The sequence below is a fragment of the Durio zibethinus genome, chromosome 15, assembly GCF_047325235.1.
Source record: "Durio zibethinus cultivar Kanyao isolate XHJ-2024 chromosome 15, ASM4732523v1, whole genome shotgun sequence".
Lineage (NCBI taxonomy): Eukaryota > Viridiplantae > Streptophyta > Magnoliopsida > Malvales > Malvaceae > Durio > Durio zibethinus.
In genome coordinates, this window is record NC_143176.1 from 16402120 (window position 1) to 16407075 (window position 4956).

Genomic DNA, 4956 nt, shown 5'->3' on the forward strand with positions numbered 1-4956 from the left:
TTTTATTATAATTTATAAACCATTCATAACCTAAATCATTTTTAAAAATTTCCAAATTTGCTTTTGAGAATAGCATAGGTGAAAAAGAGCTAGTGTATTCAACTGAAAGTAGTGATGGTCGTCCTGGTCCCACGAAGAAATTTGCAATAAAAGCCTTTAAGTTTTAAGCTTAACCCACAATCACAAAAGCTTTTAACCTTGAAAATTAAACTTAATTACCTTCCCAACAATCATTTCCTAATGTTACCTGTGTTTGCATTTTCAAGTTTATAAATTTATTTGTATTGAAATTAAGATTTATGTGACCATTTTTACGTATACATTGACTTTTTCAAATGTAAATGTTAATCATCATGTGTCATCAGTATACAAAAAATCAAATATACATACATACATATATATATATATATATGGGTGCTTGTAAAATATACCTAAAGCAAAGATGACATATTGAAAATGTTCAACTCAACCACATGGCCCTGAACTAGTGAACTTGAACCCTTATTTTCAACATTTAAAGTGGGTTTGGTGCCCTTGGAACCGACCAAAAAGGACAATTTTTAGCTTTGAAAAAGAAAACTAATTAAGCTCATTAGCCATGGCCTAGATCTCATTAAGGCAGCCATTAAAAGGTGAAACTTTAAAGTTACTTTGACCCCGGCCGCATGTTAATTAACCCCAAAAGGGCATTGGAAATTCATAAATCCAAGACCCCTTGGCCAATCTATGACAAAATGTTGCAGTCTAAACTAAATACTTCATCGGTAAAGGTAGATTCTAATATGAAAGTGGATACTGTTTAAAAATAGTTAAAATGCTATTTAAAGAGACGTATATGCATTTAATACATCGTTTTCACTGAATTAAAAACAATAAACATGTATTATATATTGCTTTTCGTAAATAATTCCTTACCACAAAATATGAACAAAAACAATGACACGAAAGAAGTATTATTTAAACATATATATTGTCATTATTTTCGTCTTAACTCTTAGAATTTTGAACTATTTGGCTTAACCCATTATTATTAAAAAATGATTTGTTTATAAATTGTTTTGTTTGCATACTATTCCTATACGTCAAGTTATAGCGACGTTGGTGACAGGGTTGGATCAAAAGCATGGGACAAAGTCCATGCAAATAAATGAAAACATGCAATCAGCATTGCTCGTGACCACAGCTTTTAAAGCATGCCATTGTTTTTCAGCTTTGGGTTTAGTGGTCCAGCGTGTGTTATTGTGGGGGTTCGCTCAACCTTTTCTTTTATTTCCGGAATTCCAATACACTAGTTTTTTTTTTTTTTTGCAACGAATTAAAGCCACTTGATAGTTAAATTTATTGTTTACTGATTCGGTATCTCTTTTAACGTTATGTTTCCCTAATACATTAAAATTTCCATTATTCACCTCTTTTTTTAAAGAGACAGGTTAAGGGTCATTACCTTTACATTTATTTTCTAAACAAAGAAGGGGCCAAGTCAAATTTTGATGGGCAAGAAGAGAAAGCAATACCTACAGGCTTTCATAGGGAAAAATAAAAATGTGTAATGGGACATCTATTAATTGTTGTTTTAAGAAGGAAAGGCAAGGGCAACCCTATAAGCTGTTTTCTTTCCCTGTTCAGAAGGGGGAGACCAAAATGTTTGTTGCAGAGTGATTAAATTGCAAAGAGCCAATGCCAAGAAAGAAGTTAATGACAAAGAGTCCATTTGTTCCTTTGTGTTGAGGGGACCTTTGAGTCATAGCGACGGGAAATTTTGACAACAAAAACAACCTTAAAATACCCGACAATTGAAATAATTTATAGTCAATTTTATTTGCGTTTTGGAAACCAAGTTCCAGTTTTAGCTGCTCCGGCCACCTGATGATGCACACCACAGCATAGACAGACTGATTGTATGACAATTAAATCAACACCAAGTAATTACTTCCTTCTGCATTTCTTAGTGCACTATATTGTTGTTTTTTGCTTGATCGAAAGATGGTTTTCATGTAATAAGCTTTAGAGCATTGCATAATTAGATGAAATTGAATAGATAGAATTCATGAAGTTTTTAATGACAAAGTACTTAAATAAAAATCAAATTAAACGATAACCTGATTGAACTCAAGGATGAGTAAAATTACTTCAATTTAATAGAGAAAGAAAGTTTAACCTTATTGATGGCATTTGAATTTAAAAGCCAAGAAAGTTTATATCTTTCAATATGGTGCATATATCTGTAATAACTTCACTAGTAAAATTTTTCCATTAAAAGTGTAAAAATAAGGATTGTACGATATATATATATATAAATACAATGTCATTTGTCTTTACATTGTCACCTTCCTCTGTTCATTTTCCAATCTCTTCTTTCTCTTATGACTGCATTTGGGATAGTTTATTTTGAAGAAAACAAGATGAAATTAATGGATTCATAGTTTTTTTTTTTTAATAATTTGAGTAATCAAAATCTAGGAGGTTCACCACGTGCCATTTGAGAGATGGAAGGCAAGTGTTGCTTTTTCTTGTTAGTAATTATTTTGATTTGATTTTGATAAGAATAGTGGAATTAATTGATGAATTAGCTACCATTCCTCACGGAATCAACAGTATTTCCATTATTACCTTTCGGCAACACGGACGAATTAATGATTTCCATTTAAACTCTCGAGCCCGCTTTAATCCGACATCTTTAAGCTTAATATGCATCAACACCTTTTTTCCATTCCAAATTCCTCATTTTTCATTCAACTCAATTATCTGTTAATTAATAATTAAAAAAATAATTAACTCACCATTCATTATGTACTTAATTATATGCATACAAAGTAAAAGCCTTCACCTTTAATCTAAAGTTTCTTTTGGAATTACTATAAAAAAATGCAAGAATTTCTTTCATACCAAGTTCTTTTTTTTAAGAAAAAAAGAACAATTTTTTCAAAACAATTTTTTGGCGTATCGCATGCCGGCGCGTGGATGACACGTACCGTGAGTTATAAAGTTGTAACCGGAGAAAAGTACTGATCAACAAGTTTCATAACCGTATAAACAATTGTATAGTACAACAATTTCTAATGGCTTTATACCCCAAATCTCCGCCATTTTCACGTTTCTACCGCTATTTTATGGACACTACAAAATAAAAAGTAAAATAAGGAATTTATCTAACTGAACCTTGCATGTGTGCATACAAACTCTCACACGTGCGTTAGTACTCCGTGAAGGAAACGTTCTGTCTTTGCTCTGATGACGGCGATGGTAGTGGTGATGGTGGCATTGACAACGGAGCCTTCAAACTCTGGAAATATTCCCTTATATCTATTTGTCCAGATGTTACTTTTTCCGTCAAGTCACCGTTGTCTCTTGACGGAATAAGCGGCGGCCGTAACATCTGCGCCAAGAGGCCCCAACTGACCCCTTTAAAGAACACGTGCTCCTTTATTTCGCACGCGCCTCCGTGGTATCCGAGTCTCTTTTTTGGATCCTTTTGTAGTAGCCGTCCGATCAAATCCGTCAACGCGTTTCCTTGTCCCATGAACTCTGGTTCTTTGGATAAAACGTTTCGAAACGTCTCTTTCCGATTCTTCCCTTTAAACGGCGTCGTCCCGTACAGCAATTCGTAGGTTAGAATTCCCAGAGCCCACCAATCGACGGCGAATTCATGTCCATCTCCGCGTACTACTTCAGGTGACACGTATTCCTCGGTGCCCACGAACGAGTTGGAACGTTCCCCGTTTGAGAAACTGAGCTTTCGTCTACTCACTGGGCTGACTCGGGCTGATTTCGCTTTCTTCAAAGCCTTGCTATAATTATTATCAGGTACAACGGGGATCCATCGAATAAAGTTTCGTCGATATTTACGTCGAACATGAATTTCAGGCAATGGATTCTGGCCCTTTTTGTCGTCAGTTAAAATTTCTGATAATTGTTTCTTCTTTAAGTTGCGTGAAAGGTCGAAATCCGTTAAAGTTACGTGACCTGACTGTTGAATGAGGATGTTTTCAGGCTTGAGATCTCGGTAAACAATGCCCAGGGAATGCAGGTGCTCGAGAGCGCAGAGGATCTCAGCCAGGTAAAATCGGATAACAGCAGGGGAGAAAACGCGGTCGTTCTGACGGTAACGGAGGACGTTGAGGTCGGAGCCAGGGCAGTAAGGGACAGCCCAAGCAATAAGCTCGGGGGTTTCGAGACGACCCAAAAGACGAGGGAGAAATGGGTGGTGAAGAGAAGGGTCGGGCATGGATAGCCTTGTCAAGACCCCAATTTCCCAGCGGGCTCGACGGTCCGCATCATGTTTGGATCTTTGGACAACTTTGAGCGCAAAAGGGGAACGAGCGGTGGGGTCGGTAGATGTGTCGTGGACGAGAAAGACAGTGCCCATGGCTCCTTTGCCTAAGATTTTGATGGCTTTAAGGTTTTCTAAATCCAACTCAGGCGGAAATGGTGGTGAAGATGAAGGATTCTCCATTTCAGAGAGAGAAGAATAAAAGACAAAAAGGAGAGACAGATAAAGAAAAAAAAAAGGAAGAGAATGTTGGGGGAGAGAAAGATAGTTTTGACTGTTGGGGTTGGGCTTATGTATCTTGTTTTTGGTTTGTTGTATTAATACTTATAGTTTTGATGGTTGGTTGCGTTTTGGCTTATACGTCTTGTTTATGGTTTTGTTGTGGTAATGCTTATATATTTTTTCTTTGGTAAAATATATTCTTGCTCGTTTATTTTTAAAATGGTTTTTTAATTTAAATTTGTAATTAATTTATTAAAGTTTAAATAAATAATTTTTTAATCATTCAACTAATAATTTATAATAATTTATAATAATCTATAATGATGTACTGATAAATAGCATGTGACATTATTTTATCATCTTACATAGATATCTTACATATCATGTGATATTATTAATGAATAAATATTATATGATATCAGATATTTTATGTGATATTATTATGTTCGTACATCGTTAAATAT

At 35.0% G+C, this 4956-nt stretch overlaps 1 pseudogene across 1 annotated transcript; it reads right to left on the reverse strand.

The window, feature by feature from the left end:
• Positions 1-3003: 3003 nt before the first annotated feature.
• On the reverse strand, positions 3004-4663 carry LOC111302396 (serine/threonine-protein kinase UCNL pseudogene; annotated as a pseudogene). The gene has a single exon (XR_016328228.1). The product of XR_016328228.1 is annotated as a serine/threonine-protein kinase UCNL pseudogene (transcript).
• Between the last annotated feature and the right edge of the window lie 293 nt (positions 4664-4956).